This window comes from Xylocopa sonorina, chromosome 13 (genome assembly GCF_050948175.1).
Source record: "Xylocopa sonorina isolate GNS202 chromosome 13, iyXylSono1_principal, whole genome shotgun sequence".
Lineage (NCBI taxonomy): Eukaryota > Metazoa > Arthropoda > Insecta > Hymenoptera > Apidae > Xylocopa > Xylocopa sonorina.
In genome coordinates, this window is record NC_135205.1 from 781795 (window position 1) to 804453 (window position 22659).

General features: G+C 48.9%; 1 long non-coding RNA gene and 1 other non-coding gene across 2 annotated transcripts in view; one reads left to right on the plus strand and one right to left on the minus strand.

The window, feature by feature from the left end:
* Positions 1-22659, plus strand: part of LOC143430118 (uncharacterized) — a 304969-nt gene that overhangs the window by 87665 nt on the left and 194645 nt on the right. The window lies entirely within an intron of this gene.
* On the minus strand, positions 19018-19172 carry LOC143430423 (5.8S ribosomal RNA). The gene has a single exon (XR_013102636.1). It is a non-coding gene; the product is annotated as a 5.8S ribosomal RNA (ribosomal RNA).

The window sequence follows — 22659 nt, forward strand, 5'->3', positions numbered from 1 at the left end:
AAATCTAATTTTTGTGCAGGTTTAAGTTTTAACTTTAAAGTATTTCTAAGGGCATTAAGTAAAAGGGGACCTGAGACATTCTTTTCTAATCCACCCCAGGAGCTAAATTTTGTACCTAAATAATTAAAAGTGTTGTCTGGTTCAATATAGGGGATTTTTTCATTATTAACCATTATAGATGGATCTTCAATATACCATGACCTTCTACTATGTACAATTTGAAATGTAGCACATTTAGGAACTGATAATTCCATATTTAACTGCTTTAAAATCTTACTTAAAGTATTTATTTGACGACGTGCCGCTTCTTTACTTTTTGCCAGAAGGACGATATCATCTGCAAAGGCTAGAACCGACAAATTTTTACCTCCTATTTCAATACCGTCATTATGTTCCTGGAGTTGATTCAAAAATGGATCGAGTACAATGTTAAATAAGAAGGGAGAGAGCGGGTCTCCCTGCTTTACACCGCGCTTAAGATTTATTACGGTTTTTTCACCATTAGCGCACGTAATACGCGTTGAACAATCATTATACATGTCGGCAATAATATTACATAAGTAACTAGGAACCCTTGCTCTATCTAGTTTAAGAATTACTTGATGCGGCACGGTATCAAACGCTTTTGCAATATCCACTATTGTTACCACTCCTCCGTTCACACTTTTCATTACTTGAATAGCGTCGGTAAGTATTGAAACATTACATCTGCATCCGTCTTCACGAGTAAATCCTTTTTGACGAATATTAATATTAATAAACTGTCTTAAATTTTATCCAAAATTCCTGAGAAGATTCTGGCTATAATTGTCCCGATTGTAATTGGACGCCAATTTTTAACATTATTTAAATCTGAGTTAACCTTAGGAATTAAAGTAGTTCTGTTAATCTTCCAAACTCGAGGGTAATATTCTCATCGCAAAAGTATATTAAATAATTTATTTAAGATTTCTGGCGTACCTTTTTTAACAAGATGAATTCTCTCTACTCCATTGGTACCTGCTGCTGAAGTAAAGTTAGTTCGTTTTAATCTATCTATTACATCTTGAACCGAGATATTAGGACAAACTTCCATCATGCTTCGCCTATCGCTGTTTATTGGCATATAATTACTCTGTGGGTTGGTTGCTTCCCATAATTTCTTATAGAATTGATCTACTACCGAAGCTTGGGGTAAAGTAGATCTATCCGTCATAAAAGAAAAATCTCCTTTAATAGCGTAATCAGCTAGGCGTTTTGGGCATTTTTTAAACAAATCTTGACACCTTGGGTAGGCAAAACGCTTTCTAGAGGCATGATTGGTTGAATGGGGATCGGATGACTGCCTAGTATTCATTCGATTCCGTTTTTGTTTATTAGCCCTATTATTTTTGCTTTTATTTTTATTTCCGCTTGATGTATCTACGACAATTAACACAGGCTTAAGTGTTTTATCTATAAATTGCTCTATTCTTTCCTTAATATTTACATTTATAACTTCATTTGCATTTAACTCAGTTAATATAGCGTCCAATTCAATATTTGCTCTTTCGAATTTTGAGCCTTCTTGTAGTTCAATAGTTTTAATATAGTCTAAAATAAAGGAATTCCACTCATTATCACTCACGGTTGTACTTATATTTATCATTTCTTGTGGTTCGTCTTCATTAGCACTAAGATATATTTCTTCTTCAGACTCGGAACTCGAACACTCAACTTGTGCTGTACTCTTAGCTCTAAGTTGCCGCCTCTTGTCGCTAATTTGCTTACAAGATTTAGATGATAGAAATTTCTGAATTTCTTTATTAATTTGGCGCTTATCCTGAAACCTTCTCTCAAGTTCGATCAGCAGATTAACTTCATCTTGGGTCCACTCATACGCTTTACGACCACCAGTTTTTTTGCTTTTCATTTGTAGCATTCGTTTTTGGTTCCGAACTTCTGGATGTTTACTACGTTCATGGGTCGAGAGGCCACTTTGTGAATTAAAACTGAGTTCACAGTGCTCACAGGAGTACGGTAACGAGGTATCAGGCGGCCCCTTACATTTCGGGTAATGGCATACCCAATTATGAATGCTTTTAAACTGTCGAAGGCATTTATTGCAAATATAATGTATTAATTCTTGTTTATGATACTGGATGATTTGCGATTTTAGGCTCCTCATATTTAACAGGCCAATATGCATGCCCTTTTGGAGACAACAGCTACATGTTGAGTTCGGAGTGAGTGGTAACTCTATTTTAAATGGTATGGCCGAATTCGTAGTCCGTTCACTCGCCAGGGTGTCAACAATGGTTCCCTGATCAGTAGCGGATAAATCCGCCACGAGCGAAATGGAACCTGATTCGCTCGTGTCCGAGACATCATTAACTGTGTCCATTATTTGTTTCTAATAATAAATGTGAAATCGACACATCAAATCCCCATGTTTCCTCTCTTGTCCATACATCTGCGATTGTCTGCATCAAAATACAACCGGGCGCTCCTTGGTGCTGAATCAAAATTTTGTTTACTGCCAAAGTACAGTATTTCTAGCTATCTAGCCAGTACAATACAGATCTTAATTTGTACTCTTAACTTACGGTACAGTTTACCGGTTGTTGCTGGACCTCATTTAGCCACATGCTTCAGCCAGATAATCAACCAATAAGTCAACCATCTGACCGGATCACGTGTTACCGGCGGTACCTATGGGAGGTAGAGGACCAGCTAGGGTCGGGAGAGGCTAAAGGACCTAATAAAAGGTCTATATTGCGCATCACCCACCCAGGTAACTATGACTCTCTTAAGCGTGCACGCGGATCCATCAGCACCACTCGATGTAAAGGTGGCTCCCTATCCCTCCGCACCTCCACGAGGTGGGAGCCGGGCAACGTCCGATTCATAAGAATCGGGTGGCAGAGCCGGAAGGAAGGCGCAGATGAAGCTTTAACAAATCCTCTTTGACTGTGAGCAAGTTGGATTTTACCTTCTAGTCTATTTACAATAATTTTACTTAGCAGCCTAATTAATTTGCTTGATATAGTGATAGGCCGCCATTGCTTCACATCATTTAGGTTACCGGATTTTGGAAGAAGCGAAGTTCGATTGATTTTTAATACAGGCGGTAGATGTTTAGTACCCCATATTATGTTTAGGAGTGCGTACAGGTCATTAATAGGCATACATCGCAGATGTTCTCGTTTTATTCCATCGTGTCCTGCCGCCGATTCCCGCATTTCAGAAAGGTTGGTAATAATTTCCGCTTTACCGATTGCTTGAGATAGATCAGCTTCTGGTGTTCTGCTGAATTTTGTAGCCTTCCAGCCTAGGTCTTTTTTAGCGAAAACTTTTTTGTAATGGTCCACAAACTCTTCCATCGTAGGTGTACTATTTGACGCCGCTTCGACTCCCAACAGTACTTGCTCTGCAGCTTGACATGGTTTCGTCTCATATAATCTCTGCAATCGCGCATACTCATACGATCTTCTTTTAGCCCGATTTCCTTTAAGTTTATATTGTTTCCGTTTGTTCTTTAGTTTTTCTTTTCGCGGGCAACACGTAGTGATATTCCTAATATATTTATCAAGCGCATTGCTTACACATTCCAGTGATGAGTTATTTAATATTAAGTGTATTATGTTTGACATTTCAGTAGAGGTCAAGTCCTTTATGCCTCGCAAAGCACAACACACATCACGAGACGATATTAAGCTGCACGGTGCGTCAACCTGTTCCAGCACAAGGTACGGAGGCTCAGTCAAAGATGGACAGCTACTTAGTGTGCGCACCATTTGGTGTTCTAAAGTACGCGATTGTGTTTCAGTAGCTTCCTCAGGAATAGACGATACAAGAGACACATCAGCCGCATCGTATTTTTTAATTTCGTCAGCGAGGTAGTTTTTATATACAGTTCTTTGTCTTAACTTTTTAATTGCGTCAAATGTACGTCCTGTTTTATTAGATAACCTATTTATAATTTCCTTAATCATTAACTTTGCTCTATCAGGAAGAGATGCTTCCATTACTGCGATAGATTTTATTTCGCCATCGGTATATTGGCTTCTTACAGATTGCGTACGTTTAGTCCGTAAGTCAAGATCCGCTTGATTGTACTCATCTATATGGGCCCTGCGTTGGTGTTGACGAAGGCCAGCATAGGTTATATATTTATTTGCGCATATAGAACACGCGCAACCGTCAGGTTGGTGGGGCGGAGCATTACAGCGTCGTATATGTTGGGAAACGCTGGCAGGAGTCCGGCCAGAAAATTCTATATTACATGACGGGCACCGCTCAGGAGCAGATGCTTTACTTTCTCTATTCGGTGTCTGATTACTTGTTTTATTAGCCAGGGGGTCAAGTTCACCCTGGTTGGTGGTATCCACCATCGCTGCCGCCACTGCTTGGGATCGACAGCATCCGAGGCTTGCTTTTTTTGATTTCACTGCAATTAAGGGTGCCCGAAGGCATGAACCCAGTGGGCTGCAAACCCGAGGGGTTCATTCGGCTTGCGCCTATTTCGCCACACGCCGTTTAGCCGTGGGGTCCTCTGCAGGACACCACGTTACCAGCGGGACCGAGAGGAGGTAGATCGTGTGACTTAGACGGGAGAGGCTAAGGGCCAGAGGCCTGTATTGCGCATCACCGTCCGTTGTAACTATGACTCTCGAAAGAATGCACGCGGATCCATCGGCGCCACTCGATGTAAAGTGGCTCCCCATCCCTCCGCACCTCCACGAGGTGGGAGCCGGGCAACGTCCGATTCCTAAGAATCGGGCGGCTGAGCCGGAGGGAAGGCACTGATGAAGCCGCGGGCACCCTTAAGAGAGTCATAGTTACTCCCGCCAAGTGGGGAAGCGGATAACCCCCCCCCCCCCCCCCCACTGAGCGTTCCCGAAAAATTGTTAAAGAAGATTTCTCAAACATTTCAAGGTTTACACAGAGTTTTTACTCTTACCTTTTCTTACCTTCATTGGTGAAGGCCTTTCGGTTGATCGAAAGGAGTAAAATCTGAGTAAATCGACTATTGAGAAAGGCCATAGCGGGCACTTCGGCTCCTTTTGCCGTTAACAGGCAGCATACAACGGGTGATAGCAACCCTCATTAGCCTCTAACGGGTTTTTTCTTAAATACTTACTTATAGTGTGTTTATGTTCTGTAGCGGTTAAGTTAGTATAGTCTTTAGTTAGTTGTTAATTGATAGTGACCTGATATCTAATTAATCTCGTTCTTATTAGTAGTAGTGACTTTTTCCGAAATGAAAGTTGTGCGATGCGTCGTAACAGATCCGGAGCGATGGACCCCAACCTAATAGCCAGGCTACATGCTATACGGGCCGGTGCGAATTGGGACGGGGAAGAATCGAGTAGTGACGAAGAGTGCGGACCCGTGCCCCTGGGACCAGTTACTCGAATGGAGGTACCTGCCGATATCATCAAGCAGTACCAGATGCAGGGGGTAGCAGCCAAGCGGAAACACGTGCCGCCGACTCCCAAGCCTAAGGAGAAGAAAGAGCCGAAAGAAGCCGCCCCTCCTAGGAAGATCATCAGGGATGTGGCTCCGGCGTCAGTTCAGCACAAGTCCCAAAGGAGTGCCACCGTATCCGGGCCGGGGGTAAAACTGGGAGATTCACACAGTAGCCCAGAACCGGAGAACGTGAAACAATATTTCACGGGGGACGTTGAGCGTTTCAATGACGGAATACTGACGCATGCGTGTACAGAGAGTGGTTCACCGACATCCGAGATGAGTCGTCTCGTTACGTGGGCCGTGATGAACGGGGCTGGGCCTGTTCTGCCCACAATTGCCAATTGGAGGCAGCCTACGATCTGGGAAGATCGGGCTGCCAGATTGGCCGCCGCCACCGAGGAGGAAGTGGATGGCGCAGTATTTCGCAATTCAGCAGCGAAAGATGCCGGGAAGATGGCGCCCGGTAAGCAGGGTATCCGAGAGGAGGGACCCGATGAAAAAAGGCCAAAGACCAGGCCAGTAAAAAAGAGAAAATCACTCAGCGTACGAGCAATGGCGATTGCAGTACAAATCAAAGACGACCCCGCCCGCATCATGGGCGTCTTGGGGACCGGAGGGGCAAACAGGAGGTGGGCTACGGCAGTAGCTCAAGCCCTACGGAAACAAGGGATCGGTGGCGGAACACTGAAAAGATGGGAGACCGAGTCTCTAGGCTACACTGCACTCACACCCAAGGAGGAGGCCTTGGTTGTCAAGAATACCGTGGAGTTGTCGGCCTCGAATAATCCCAGCGTTGTTGCGGAGGAGGAGTTAGAAGAAGTTAAGCCCATGGAGGAAAGAGCGGCAGAGCCAGGGAAGGAGCGCCAGATTGACCCGACACTGGCACAGTCCAAGGCGGACCTGCAAAAAGCAATCGAAGTCAGCGTGGAGGCAGAAAACCGTGCTGCTTATGCTTTCGCATATATCACGGCTTTGAATACCGACGGAGGCTAGTTACGAGCCAGCAAGGTATGCCCGTTTTGCCTATTCTTCAATCTGGCAGGCAAAGAATGCAGGGATGTATCCTTGCACATACGGTCAACCAGGAACAGCAGGGATACAGAGCCGCCGACCGAAAGGCTATCCACGACAGAGAGAAGTGCGGGCTGGGTGAACGCCGCGGCAGAGGCACACAACGGTGAAATGCACGCCTCCAATGGCAACATAGATAGTGTTGGCTGTGAAACCAGCAATAGGACGAAGCGGATAGGAGACAGCTGAGCTATGTTTTGGGATAGCGGCACAATAATGACCGCTTGCGACATAAGCAGTGCAAGTGCTGCTCACGAGGCACTTCTGCATATGCCTACATTATGCTGGGCCAGGGGACCTGATCGTTCACATCAGGTCCAAACCATTGCCGGTACTCTGCATCAGCAGCTAGGACCCTGTCCGTCAGAGGAGGGAAATGGGGAAAGCTTTACCCCCCAACGATTCGATCGAGGCGTTGAAAGGCATGCCACCATGCCAAAGCGACTGGCCGCATTGACAAGCGCGTGTAAATCCGACTGCGAACTACAGACGGTATCGCCGCGTAAGACGGGCAGCAGAAAGTCCTCAAGAGGGAGGTGGCTCGGAGGCCTCAAGGGAAGCACCAGCTGGAGGCATGTAATTGATAACATCGTCGAGGGCATGTTGAACGCAAGCAGGTCTCTTCGTGAAGCGTTTAGCGATTACACAATATCGTACTTCCCGAAGGGGATTAACTGGTTAGAAGTTAATGCCCTCAGTATTGCGCTAACTGTACGCTGGCACCAGCGGATAGAAGGTGTAAGCGTCAACGTGCCTGAGGTGGATGGTACATTTTTAGAGTACTACGGCGCGTCTGCGAACGTGCTTATGGAGATGGGTCTCACTCCCGGAGACGCCATAACCGACCAAAGTTATCCCGGGTATGGGGGGATGACGGCGGTGAACGGCCTAGATCAACGCTTCGCGAAACGAAGTAAGGCACGCCGCTATCCCCTAGTGAGGATCGGGGAGTGGAGTAACACGGCGTCCCTGGCTGTTGCCACGGGTTTCGCCTATTATGATACTCTAAATAATGAAAACCCCGTCCAGTTAGCACTTCGCTGCAGGGCTAGCGGCTTTGACCGTCTAAAGCACGGGCGCCACCTACGTAAGGGGTTTGAGGACTGGAAGAGGGCCGCCGCTCAACAAGACAGAATAGGGTACCCCGACGAGGATCCCGCGGAAGCGAAGTACTGGGCCAGACTCATCCAGGACAGAGTGGGCGGTGAGGGGACAGCGGCTGGTTGGTTCGCCAAGCTGTTTGTGTCCGAGCTGGTACATTGGTCCTGGGCAATAAATACCTATGCCGGGGGGACCGGTGGTACATTCACTGGTGTAAGGACGCCAAGCTCATTCTGAAGGTGTACTTTGAACACAGAATGGCAGACTCTCTGCATCCAGGGCAGCGGGAGGACCGGTGGTGACGCATATGCACATGACACCATCGCCGGGAGCTGGACTAATATGTCATATGCACAGTTTGGACAGGGTGAGGACGACCCGATGTTAGAAGACGCTCTAATGCGCATAGACATGAACAGCGATGCGCAGAGCGGACGGGGGTTGACGTACAAGAGTCATCCCCACAACAAAGATGTGACCGGTGTGACCTGGGTGGTCGACCAATCATACGGGGGGCGGCTGGCGCGTATACAAGGTTGGGATGACCATGGGTGTTTTGAACCACCCCCCGACACCTGGGGATGTGGCGTGCCTGTCCGTGCAGAGGACTACAAGGAGGAAACGCTCAAAACGATCGTTATCCCCTGAGGCACGGCCCGAGTTCTGACTGGGTCACAGTACTCTGATGGTACTGTATTGCTGCGTGGCGATCGTGATGAGAAAGCCACGGGCTTGCAAAGCCATTATATCGACCGCCTACTGGGATGTAATCCCAGCGACCTCCCAGCCCGCCAGGCTCAGGAAAACGGGGGAGGAGCCACGCCAGCATCCAGCGTGGACTCCGCAGCCCGAATCCTGGAGTTAGAGAAAGAGGTCGAGCGCCTAAGGATGGCGGCGGAGGCCGATTCTCGCATGCCCCGGAACTACGAGGACGCGGGGAGCAAGAGTTAGGAAAAAGACCCAGGAATGAGCAGGGAGGAGAAGCTGGGGAGGGATCCCCCACTGCTGGGAGCCAAGGAGGCGGAGCGGGGAGCGACGGCTATGACAAGTGTAGCACAGGTTGCTGCCAGGCCGGAGGTGTTCGAAGAGCATGGAGGGCCGGGCATGCAGAGTGCTCTTGCGGCCGCGAAGCGCTAGAACGCTTATCAAGCGCAAACTGGGGCTCGAAGGGTCAGATCATCCCCGAGTTCCAGTGGTCCTCCGCCCTCTTCTCTCTCATGTAAGATGAGGCGGCAGAGAAACTGAAGGAGGAGTATGGCCCGGACCTGAACTGTGGGTGTGGACTTCCTGGCTGGGGTTTAGATTATGATGAGTTTTTGACTCAGTTGCGGAAGCCGGTAGGCACACACCCCAGTTGTAGAGGATGTAGTTTGGGACATAGGGTTATGGAGGATCACATTCACCTAATCTTCCGTGCCGCATTGCCAAGAGTAGGGTCCGCCATAGTAGGACGTTTCAATGACTTGAAAAGAGAGATTCCAGGCGCCTGTAGGCACGGAGTGCAATCCTTGTTGAAGAAGGAAACCGGGCTCTACAAGATGGGCGACCCCAGTATAACTCCCTACTGGAGGGAGTTTTGCTACTGGGAGCTGGGGTACGGATTTCTGCCTTATAAAAGTCTGGATACTCTATGCCCTGAGACGTACACCTGGCTAGGAGAAGAACTGAAGCTAGGTGGACCGCTAGGGAAATCGGGGCATTTGTCACTGTTGACCGAAGAAGTTCAGCATTTGATGGAAACAGAATGGTACATCCCGAAGAAAATACCAAGTATAAGGGAGTGGGTCAGAGCTGTAAGTGGATGGAGGGGAAATCCGGTACTGGGATGCCAACAAAGGTAGAAGTAGAAGGACGAAAGACACAGAGAGCACGCGGCAAAGGAGTCGACGGTTATTATCTGGGTGACGACAGGATAGAGCAGGAGCTGGTAACCCCCTCGAAGGGAGTATTCCACGTAATGCAGAAGAGCGAGGGGGGGGGGGGGGGGGGGTAGATCAGGGCAGTGGTAAAAACGGGGAACGAGGTGAACCGTAAAATGAATTTGCTGTCTACGTACCTCGAGGTCGGTTTGTACGGGTCCCCTTTGAGTACATTATTCGCAGGCAAGGAGGGGAACGAACGGATCGACTACGACTTGATAAATGCCGTACGATGCCCACATATCTATAAGGTGCCGCTCGACCAGGGACGCTTCGACCAGCACCAGAGCCACGTTTCTATCCGCGTGGTGTTGGCCGAGGTCGGATGACACATAAGTCAAGCCGTCGGTAACGCTGAGTTCGACGCCGTTTTCGGGGCCCTATGGGATAGCCTATTTGAGCTGGGTACCTGTGTCTATATAGGGGACAGGCGCTTCCCGTGGCGGAACGGCTTACCTTCAGGATGGAGATGGACTGCAGTACTCGATACGCTGCTTAACATCTGCAGTTTTCGAGCTATTAAAAGGGTGGCGGAAGTGATAGTGGGCGGACGCCAGAGCGTAGAGCACTTCTACGCTCAGGGTGACGACGTTATATTCGCCACCACTTCACTGCCGTTCATCCAAAAAATTATCGATTGTTACCAGCACATAGGTTACGAGGTACACCCCCTAAAGACCTATATATCCTTAGGGAGAGCGGAGTTCTTGCGGAGAAGTTATGAATGCGACGGGGTAACCGGATATCTAGCGAGGAGTTTCGTGAATATCCGGTTCCATAACGCGGTGCAGGCATCTCCGCTAACACCGTGAGAGCGACTTTACTCGGCTTTAAGTCAGTGGCATCTACTGTCACTAAGAACCGGTTCTCCCAAGGGGTGTGCCGAGCTGTACCTAGAGTTTGCTGAGGCCCAGGGCTTAGAAAAAGCCAAATGTGCAGCATACGCACTAACACCTAGTGCACTGGGCGGCTGCGGAGTAGACCGTTGCAGCAGGATGGGCGCCTGGCTCGAGGATTAGAGCAACGGATTACTGTACACAATGGAGGTGAGGAAGGAGCTACGTGTAGTTAAAAAAGACCTGGAAGCATGGGAAGATAGGTTCGCCAGGATCGGGTGGGAACTCAGGGGAATTGAGAGGAGCAAAATGTTGAGTCAATTAGCGTCGACCTGGGGGATAAGGGAATCCACACTAGTTGGGGATGCCCATTCATCCTTCGTGGAAGTCGCTCCAGTGCAACCAGTGCCACCTAGCAGCCCTTTCATTTTACCGGAGCCCCGTGATATCTGGGACCTGTCACACGTACCAATCCAGATAATCGGTAACTACAAGCGGAAGCTACTAGAGGATAGGGAAGAAGAAAAAGGATGTAGAGCTGAGTGCCACGGATTGCTTCGTGCGTTACGCAAACGCATGAGTATCCGAATGTATACCGGCTACCTATATGGGGAGTGAGAGCATCCGACTCCACTCACAGAAAGGGTGGGCCCAAGGTACGGAGGAGACATCAAGAAGTGGGCGACACGCGCAGTAAGACGTGTACTCGTAGCAAGGGACGTAAATCTTTCCAAACTTAGTCAAAATCTTTTATGGATAGAAGAACGAATGAAAGTGATGCTCAGGGAGCTCGGGAAATGGGCGCTTCTTGTGCAGTAAGAGGCCCAGAGGTGTTCTAGGAGACCTCTATTTTTTTTTTTATTTTTTTTTATTTTTTTTTAATCACGGTGCCCTGTAAAGAGTCAAAGTCACCGTGACATTATGCCTGATACGCAGGCACACCTATCGAGAACAAAAACTTCTCTATCCCACGCCTAGCCGCCTCCATGTCATACTGGTGGTAGCGTTAAACCTCCGGTAAGCATTGAGTCCCCCTACAAGTACCCTCGTTGATATTACTTTGAGCTCGGTCTTGCGTATAATTTTCCTATTTAGCGGGCCTTCGGCGGAATGAGGTCCCCATATCCCTTTGCTAGACAGTGTTATCGTTTCAAAGATCACCGTTTTCGTGTTATACCGTTTCTTAATAGCTTCTATCAAGCTGCTGTACTTCTTATAATAATCCATTTTCTTCAGGTGTGCCTTGTTTAGATCCGTTTGTTCGCTGTTAACCTGCGCATCGATAACAACTGCCTAATCATTTCCGTTCTTAGCGATGATGTCCGGCTTTCTTAAACCTTCTTCCGTCTGAATGTGGGGTTCTTCCTCAACTTCGTACCCCTTCGTCCTAAGTCCCCTCGCGACGTAATTAGGTATGGCGTTATGTCTTTTTATTCTGGCATCATGTGTTCGATGGCAACACTGCAGCACATGGTTTAGCGTTTCCGGTTCAGGACAACCTGCACGACATCTTCTGTCTCGAGTACGACCTCTTGATGTTCTAGAGCGAGTTGGTAATGCATTTATCCTCAGACGGCAAAGATTAATAAAATCTTTACCCGTTAAAAACCTATTTCCTTCAAAGACCCATCGGTGTTGTTGTGGGGTTTTGCATGACTCCTTCAAAGGACTACCATCTACCGTCGCATAGAGCTTGTTCGCCCATCGCTTCCTGAGTGACTCTGATGTTCTGAGTAGAGCTCCATCATTTTTGAGGAAGCGTCCTGGAGCTGTTTGCCTGGCTTCTTCTGATAGTGGTAGTGTGGTGAGTCGGGCCAGGCGCTGTTTAGGCATTTCCCACCTCATGGACGGTAATCCGAGGCCACCATCGCCAACATTCGCGTGAAAATAGGCTATATTCGTATCGGATGGGAGACGCAAACAGTTCCTTGCAGCCTGCCTTACCATGTTATCGATCTTATTTAGCACCCCTATTCTCATAGCACCTAACGCCAATACGTGGTGCAGCCCGGGTAGTACCACAGTTCTTAACGCAAAGAGCCGTTGTTGTGGCTTAAGTGGAGCAGATGTTAATGTCTTCATCGTGACAGCTAACTGTGCACTGGGATTCACTGCCACTCGCCCATCAGGAGTGAATGGAACACCAAGGTATTTCCATTGGTCCGTCCGTTTAAGCGCAGGAAGCTTCCTTCCACCACATGAGAAAGAGAGACTTGCATCCACTATCGTTTTTTTTTTTCGTGTGGAACCGGCGTAAGGACAACCGTTAACGATTTGGCCGCATTAATGGACATTCCACAACTTTGGAGGAACTCTGAGGTGGTGTCCAGAGCCAATTGCATTCCAGACTTGGTGGATGCAAATAGCAAAAGGTCATCCGCAAAAGTTGCTGCATTGATCTTCATGTCGCCTATTTCAATGCCTACTTCAGGCGGAAGCTTCTTCCATAATCGAACCATTACAAGATTGAATAGGAAGGGCGATAGCGGATCACCTTGCTTTACACCTCGTTGTGGGTGGATCAGATGCGATGTCCACGTTCCACATACCAACCGAGTAACGTTGGTGTCATAGACGTCCTTAATGCAGTCAATCAGCGGTGCCGGTGCTCCATACAGCTGTAATGTATGTCTGATGGTTTGATGTGATACCGAATCAAAGGCTTTGGCCACATCAATCGATGCCAGATATAAGGGCTTATTGTACTGATGATGATATATAAGCGCCACATTGAGGAGGAATATATTTTCTGAGCACCCATCTGATTCACGGAAGGACCTCTGCCGCTGATCAAGTGGTATCTTGGCCGCCATCCTTTTCGCCACTATTTTGTGTAAAATACGGACGAGAACAGACGAAACTGTTATTGGTCGAAAATCGGCGGGGCTATCAGGGTCCGACTTTTTCGGGATAAGTGTGGTAGTAGACTCCATGAGGTGTTTTGGGAGTCTCCTGCACCACATCATGATGTTTAATATCCTTTCGATCACCCAAACGGATATCTTTCGAAGAAGCCTTGCCGTAATACCATCAGGACCAGCCGCAGTAGTCACTCTAGGAAAGGAAGATCTTATTTCTTTCTCCGTTACTGGGGCCCATAGATCGCTCTCCACTTGTCGCTCCTGCACACCATCCGGGTAAGAATCCGACGTTTCGGTCAGAAGCTTTTCCCAAAATGGGACCATAACTTCCTTCTGAGGTGACTGCTCCAGACGATGCTCTTTCATAAGGGAGTGCACACATCGGGCGGGGTTTCGCTTCCACAGGTCCTGTATACGCGCATATTCCGCTCTTCGCATCTTCCTACGTGACAAGCTCGTGTTGACAGGTGTTTCGATGTCAGGCTTCTGTTTCAGTTTCCGCGCCGGAAACGTGTCAAGCAGATAGAGCGTTAAGCACTTGAAGATCTCCTGCTTCGTTGCCCCCAAGGGAGTCGCATATATCCACCAGCGTAGCGGATCTGAAATCCTGCGTAGATGGAATGGCTAGGAGATTGAGGTGATTTATGATCTCCTGATCATAGTTGGTACAATCCGATCGGTCCTCCATAGGCAGTTCCGGAATAACAGATGTTGATGATTCCATCTCAAGAACAAATTTTTGCACTAACTTTTTGTACTGCTCTTGTTTCCTATGCGACTTGATAGAGTCATACGATCGATCGGTGAACACCTTAGCTAACGCTTGATTAATATTGCGTACACCCTGGACAGACAGCTCAGCTTCCTTACGCGCCAGAAGCGTATGCTCTTCTTCATTCCACCGAGCCTTCACTGGCTCTTTCTTGCACAACTGGTCATACCAGTCGGGATGGGCCTTCTTCTCATGTAGGAACCTCCCAATAGCTTTTCCAAATGTTCTCGGGCATCCCGGAAGGCGACATGATACTCCGGAGGGCTGAGATAAAGCGTGGGATGAGATCTCTTGGTTTTAGCCCTTGGGCCAACACAAATAGGACTCGAGAGGGCTGGCAACCCCCAAGAGCCGCTAACGCCGCACGCCGTTTCTCCAAGGCACCCCTCCAGGGAGGGGGAACCATGTTACCGGCGAGAACTTATAGGAGGTACGACGTGCGACTTGGGTAGGAGAGGCTATTTGAGACGCATCCTACCCCTGTAACTATAACTCTCGAAAGAATGTATGCGGATCCATCGGCGCCACTCGATGTAAGGTGGCTCCCTATCCCTCCGCACCTCCACGAGGTGAGAGGCGGGCAACGTCCGATTCCTAAGAATCGGGCGGCTGAGCCGGAGGGAAGGAACCGATTAAGCCGCGGGCATTCTTAAGAGAGTCATAGTTACTCCTGCCGTTTACCCGCGCTTTTTTGAATTTCTTCACGTTGACATTCAGAGCACTGGGCAGAAATCACATTGCGTAAACACCCTTGGGGGCCATCGCAATGCTTTGTTTTAATTAAACAGTCGGATTCGCCTAGTCCGTGCCAGTTCTGAGCTGAGCGTTGAAAGCGGCCGAAGAGGACGACAACTACGGCGAACCGCCGCTGAAGCCTCGCAGCAAAGAAGATCCGTGGGAGGCCAAGGCACGGGACCGAGCTCAGATTCCGTGTTACGCATGCACGAAGCAGCGGCCCGTTTAGCTCGCCCAGGCCCGGCACGTCAGCCAAACCCACTTCCCGACCAAGCCCGACACGCCCCGCTTCTCAAAGCCAATCCTTATTCCGAAGTTACGGATCCAATTTGCCGACTTCCCTTACCTACATTAATCTATCGACTAGAGGCTCTTCACCTTGGAGACCTGCTGCGGATATGGGTACGAACCGGCGCAACACGTCCACGTGGCCCTCTCCTGGATTTTCAAGGTCCGAGGGGAAGATGCGAACATCGCCGCAACTGCGGTGCTCTTCGCGTTCCAAACCCTATTTACCTGCTAGAGGTTTCCAGGGAATTCGAACGCTTATACAGAAAACAAAACTCTCCCCGCACCTCCCGACGGCGTCTCCAGGTCATTTTGGGTTACCCCGACGAACACTCTTATGAGGGCCCGGATTGGTATACGGTTCCGCTGCCGGGTTACGGAATAGGAACCGGATTCCCTTTCGCCCAATGGGTGTGTGTCTTTCGCTCACTTTATTTTTGTGTATTGTCCCTTCAAGATTGTTGCTTTTAGTATACCACATTTACGTAAGATTTCTCTTAGGGCTTAGGATCGACTGACTCGTGTGCAACGGCTGTTCACACGAAACCCTTCTCCACATCAGTCCTCCAGGTCCTCGCTGGAATATTTGCTACTACCACCAAGATCTGCACCGACGGCGACTCCAGGCAGGTTCACGCCCAGATCCTTCTGCGCACACCGCCACGACCCTCCTACTCATCAGAGCTTCATGAAGGACCGATATGCTTTCGCGTGCCTTCCCACTTGCCACTGACGGCGGAGTATAGGCGCGACGCTTCAGCGCCATCCATTTTCAGGGCTAGTTGCTTCGGCAGGTGAGTTGTTACACACTCCTTAACGGATTCCAACTTCCATGGCCACCGTCCTGCTGTCTTAAGCAACCAACACCTTTCATGGTATCCCATAAGCGTCGACTTAGGCGCCTTAATTCTGCGTTTGGTTCATCCCACAGCGCCAGTTCTGCTTATCAAAATTGGCCCACTTGACACTCTGATCCGAGATCTCGTGGCTTCATAGTTCAAGTTCGTTCAAGCAATCCAGAGATCTCACCCATTTAAAGTTTGAGAATAGGTTGAGGTCGTTTCGGCCCCAAGGCCTCTAATCATTCACTTTACCAGATGAGACTCATCGCACATATGTTCAAGTATGTCTCTTTGAGTGCCAGCTATCCTGAGGGAAACTTCGGAGGGAACCAGCTACTAGATGGTTCGATTAGTCTTTCGCCCCTATACCCAGTTCCGGGTCCACTCTAGGTGCGCCTCTTCTCGCGATGAGAACGAGACGCCCCGGAAGTGCGAGGCCGCATAGGTACGCGGCCCATCCTCCCTTGGTCGACGTGAAGGCCGACTTTCACTTTCATTTCGCCTTTAGGTTTTAATAATCCCAATGGTTCGCGCACATGTTAGACTCCTTGGTCCGTGTTTGAAGACGGTTCCTGAGAGTACCCAAAGCAGTAGCATCGCCGACCGGTAATTCGAAGCCTGGCCATTCCGAGGACATCGCCTGCTAACAGCTGGCCAGGCCCGGCGCCGGCGCAAAGTCCGTACCACCGGGTAGTCTGACCGAGCTTGCGGCGGGCTAGATGCACATACATTCGAGAATGGATTGGTTGCGGCCCGATACCGTACGAGTACCGTCGCGCAGCCGGCCGGGCGACCGAGGGTCTGTCGCGTGCGCAAGATTGCGACGCCACAGGCGCCCACTCGGTCTGTAGACCGACGCGCAACGGGTCGCGACGTTCTACTAGGGTAGAAGTGTACGACTACATCACCGAAACGTTCGCCGACGACGGCGTGCCGCTCGCTGTGGAACCGCGAGGGTACCACCGGGGCATCGCGCGCCATCGGGAGCCAGTATCGTCGTCGATGAATCTCTCCATTCGATCTTTTGGGTTTCTCAGGTTTACCCCTGAACGGTTTCACGTACTCCTGAACTCTCTCTTCAAAGTTCTTTTCAACTTTCCCTCACGGTACTTGTTCGCTATCGGTCTCGTGGTCGTATTTAGCCTTAGATGGAGTTTAGCACCCACTTAGGGCTGCACTCTCAAGCAACCCGACTCTAAGGAGAGATCCTCCCGAAACGCGTACCGGTCGCTATGAGCCTGGCACCCTCTGTGGGTAAATGGTCCCATTCAAGATGGTCTTGGACGCGGTTCGTTGTCTCGGGATAAACGGATCGTCCCGAATACTACATTTCCCAGCGGCGGAACCGCGGATTCAGTGTTGGGCTCATTTCTGTTCGCTCGCAGCTACTAAGGAAATTCTGGTTAGTTTCTTTTCCTCCGCTTAGTAATATGCTTAAATTCAGCGGGTCTCACCTAATCCGAGGTCGTCTCTACGTGACGCACGAAATTCATTCGTGCCATCGAGCTCGCTTATGGAGAGAAGGTAAAAAGAGATTCGTATGTATAATATATACAAGACGAGGAGAGAGCATCGGCGAACGGGGACGGCAGATGACGAAAAGAACTTTCCTCCATCTCCGACAGAGCAATCCTTTGATTTACCGCTCGAGAAACCGGCAAGAAAAAACTACACGCACCTCTCTTCGTTGTTGTTCTTGTCGAAGCGTTTTATGCACCTCGCCAATGTCTTTCGTGTGTCGATATTTCTTTTATATAAGATTCGTAAAAAATATAAAAGAAAAAATATGAGACTCTCGCTAAACGACCAAGCTACCGGCGTGTCTTTAACATCCGTCCTCTTTATCGTCGTACCTGCGAACGATCAACAACCGTTTATACTCAGCAGCGGTTCCCAACCTTGCGCGCGTAACACGCAGAGATCGAAACGGAGCGACTCCTTTTCCCCCGATTTTATTACCCTGATCCTTCAGAACGAAAGACAGGCCGAGTTTCTAGCGCCCGCACGAATCTCTCTGCTGCGTGAACGGGAAATAAAACGGGAAAAGCGTACGATGCGATCGTAGCGCAAGCTGCGCTTCCGGGGACTGGATGACCGGCTTTTGGTCGCGCGGTCCCGTCTCGACAACGAAGATATGGGGTGACCAACGCACTCGATGATCACGAAGTAGGGCAGTAGTACCTTGCGGCACCGAGGCGGCACCTCGTAGAAGAAAAACTCGAGCCTCGCCAAAGGGGAGCCAATCTTCCCGTATCTGCTATGAAAACTCTCTCCTTTGTCGCGCGTGTTACCGATTCGAGTTTCGCTTCGGGAGATCTCCGAAGCGCGGACAAGCGTCACAGGCCAGAAATGTTGCGACGCTACACGGGCGCAACAACGGCCTATGTTCGAGTGACTGTCCGCGCGAGAGATCTTTTCTTCCCTCGCGGAAACATGGTATACACGCGCGGAGAGAACAGAGAGAACGGGTTATTCTGATCGAACACCCTGGGGCTGTAAGAGGAGAACTTCGAACGATCGGATGCGCATCATCGTCCCTCGCGTTACGACGATGTCGCTCTCTCTCTCTCTCTCTCTCTCTCTCTCTCTCTCTCTCTCTCTCTCTCTCTCTCTCTCTCTCTTGTATATCTCTTCTCTCTCGACCGAGAATTCTCCCTCGGTCTTGCGGCGTGAAAAAAACAATTCATTTTAAATGACGTCGAGCGCGCGGCATGTTCGTATCGTGCGCTAAAGGCAGGCGAAGGCGATGCGTGTGGCGGGTGTGCGAATTCGGAACGCGGAACAAAATCGGCGATCGAAACACGAAGCGGTTCCCGTGGGTGGTCGTCCGTTTAACGGACGACTCACGACGCCACGAAGAACTCACCCGAGTTCGTGATCGACACACCGACGAGTTCCGTGAACACGTTTACGCACCCCGCACGCGCACACACGTTGCCAATCGCAGATTGCCTTGGCACGGCCACAGACGACTTGGACGAACGTCCAACGATCACTCGTACGTCGCGTATCGCTCCTCTTCCTCCCTTTCTCGGTGCCGCCCGAACTCAGAAACGTTCGTAAATTAATTCGAGAATGAACGACAGCGGGTAGATTCGAGCACCGTAGGGAAAAAAGATTCGACGAAACGCAACGCAAGCAGTATTCTGGTTACGTGAACGACCCTCAGCTAGGCGTGGTCCAGGAATTGTATCCGTGGACCGCAATGTGCGTTCGAAATGTCGATGTTCATGTGTCCTGCAGTTCATACGTTGACGCGCAATTAGCTGCGTTCTTCATCGACCTACGAGCCAAGTGATCCACCGTTCAGGGTAATCGTATATGTATATTTTATTGATCTTTAAGTCTCTTGGTACTAAAGTTCGAACAAGTCGATACCCAAACGTCTCCGATGAAAGAGACGCGGGCGTCGCCGAACCGTGGCGGCTTTCACCGCTCGACGGAGTTCGAGGCAACACGATATATGGATCCTACGGATGAAACGCATACGCCGCTGGTTGTCGCGTAAGGTCTCCTTCAAAGTTACGAAAAATGCACACGCGCGTCCAGGTATGAAGAGAAAAAAAAATCTTTCAAAAATTCGTTAGGACTCCGCGTACCAGCATCCTTGAGGCGGTCTTTTTCCTCCCGGCAACGCGAAGCGAACATAAACTGTTCGAGCTCACAACGGCGGGATTACAGACTCTCTACAACGAGGACAACGGGCAACGCGGAATCGTCCCCTCTAGAACGAACGTGCGCGTCGAACTGAGAAGAAAGAGAACCAAACACCCAGCGGCGTATTGCTTTCGAGATCGACAAGACGCTTTCGTTCGGGTGAACATAACAATGTTATCATCGATGGGATACTCGTCGTCTTCGCGCACAGTCTCGAGGTGGTCTAGAAGAGTTTTCCCCGGTAACACGAAGCGAGTATAAAATTATTCGATCTCGCAATGGCGGGTTTTTCTCAGACTCTCGACAACGAGGCTTGGGCGCGAGCGATGAATCGTCCCCTCCGAACGAACGAACGACGACGACGGTCTCTTTAAAATTCCAATACCACCCAGTTGTGTCGATTCCAACAAGGCTCAGGTAAACGAAAAAAAATTCGTACATTCGTTAGGACGCTCCACCGTTCGCTCAACAACAGTCTCGAGCGGTCTATATTTTTCCCGACAACGCGAAGCGAGCAAGTAAAGTTCGATCTCGCATCGGCGGGTTACAAGACTCTCGACAACGAGGCTCCTGCGACGGAAACGTCCCTTCCGAACGAACGACACACGGTCGACCGAAAAAGTACGTGACTCTTTCAAATTGCCATATACCATCCAGTCGAGTCGGCTCCGTAGCTCAGGTAAACGAAAAAAAATCGTAAGTTCGTTAGGAATCCCGTACGGCAGGACAGCCTCTAGCGGTCTATACATTTACCTGACAACACGAAGCGAGCATGCAAAATTCGATCTCGCAACGGCGGGTTTCAGACTCTCGACAACGAGGCTGCTGCGATGTTATTCCTCTATGAACATAACGGATCTCGACCGAAGGAAGGTTATTCTTGGCTGTATACGCTTTGCGTTTGTTTCATCCATATATCAGGACTCTTATAATTTTTATTTTGAAACGAATATAGTTCCGGTTTACGTACAATCTCCAAAAGATCGGACGCCTCGATCTCTCCGACACGAGGCGGAGTTGCATACTACGTGGATGTAATGTTTCTGTTCGTGTGGCAGTGCAGTGAATGCGGCACGTTCGAGCACATTCTTTTTTTTCATTTTTCCGTGCCGCGGGTCACGAAGACCACACGCGAGAGCACGTTATTGTTTGTTATTTTTCCGTGCCGCGGCACACGAGGACCACACGCGAGAGCACGTTATTGTTTGTTATTTTTCCGTGCCGCGGATCATGAAGACCACACGCCAGAGCACGTTATTGTATGTTATTTTTTGCCGTGCCGCGGGTCATGAGGACCCTTACGCGAGAGCACTTTATTTTTGTACGCAAGTATGCAACTCCTCGTTGTAGTATCGTTATAGTATCAACTCGACGAGGTATACTGAACACTTCGCAATGAATATAATATCTTATCATGCAACATACAAAAGATATGCGACATCGCGATTTAAGAAGCATTAGAACTATATTGCTTCGATACGTAAACATCTGGAAACGCATTTCCTACCAAGAATGTGCGGCACTTACATTCCTCTGAAGTGTAGACGAGGTATACATAACTCCTCGCAATGAATGTTGTATCTTATCATGAAACATAGAAATGAGATGCGATATCGCGTTTTAAGAAGCATTACAACTACATTGCTTCGATACGTAGACATCTGGAAACGCATTTCCTATCACGGATGTGTGGCATTTACATTCTTTTGAAGTGTAGACGAGGTATACATAACACTCCGCAATGAATATTAAATCATATCATGAAACATAGAAATGAGGTGCCATATCGCGTTTTGAGAAGCATTAGAACTATATAGCTTCGATACGTAGACATCTGGAAACGCCATTTCCTAGTGCGGAAGTGTGGCAGTTACATTCTTTTGAAGTGTGGACGAGATATACATAACACTTCGCAATGACTATTATATCTTATCATGAAACATAGAAATGAGATGCGATATCGCGTTCTTAGAAGCATTAGAACTCAACTGTTTCGATACGTGGATATTTGAAAACGCTATTTCCTAACAAGGACGTGTAACGTTTACATTCAATTGAAGTGTAGACGATGTATACACAACACTTCGCAATGAATATTATATCTTATCATTAAAACATAGAACTGATAATATAGAACGTTTGCCTCACCGCGAGAGCTCAGCTACTCGGAGAGACAGTTCCAATCGCGCCTTCGAATTATGAAGTTCTAATCTGTCTTCCGATCCGAGCAATAGGCTCATCCGCAACGAGCAATTAGCTCTATTGCATTCGTCTCTATCCATACTCCCATAGCGGAGTCCGTTCGATACTTTATACTACTTCTAATTCTCATTGTAATCTATAGTTAGTAACTTTGAATTTAATCAAGTGTATTTGGTATAGTGAAATCATAGAATATAGTTTATTTTTACCAGATTCAAAGTATCTTTATTCGAATTCAAATACAATTCCTTAATTCTAATCCACGGGTACGCTCGCGATTATTCTATTTCTATATCTCATCTGCCATAGCCTTGAGGCTCGACGACTAGAGCGAACCAGCGCTTAGTTTCTCCATCTTCACTTCTACCGTGTACAGAATATCTTGCGCCCAGGTCGATCCCGGTAAGCTAGAGCGAACCAACGCTTAGCCGCGCCTTACTCAAGCGAAGTTCAAGTATTCTCAATGAGCCTTGCACCTACGACAAAGCGTACACGACGCGCGGGGAGGAGACAGTTCATTCGTCGTCTCGCTCGGGAATACGTGGGTGGTGCACCAGAATATTAACTTTTCTGCGTTCGAGACCTGGTTCCTGTGAGAGAGGTTTCCTTCGCCGCACGATCTGTGCGAGACGCCGACCGTCAAGGCCAAGCGCCGATACCTGCCAGCCGGAGTCAACCCGCCTAGACGCTCATTCCGGTGAACGTACATCCGTTCCAGCCGTACGCCGCCGCCATCCCGGTTACGGATCAAAGGCGCACCAGGTACCTGGAAAGAGAAAGCAGACAGCGGAATCAAGCCTTCACAAGGTAAGTTTTAGTGTTAATTATCGTTTTATCGAGTCCGAAACGCCAACGAACCCGGCCCGGACGCACTTCGCGTTATTTTCGGGAACGGTTACGACTTTGTGCCACCGTTGCGAGCGCAACCGCACATCAGGACGT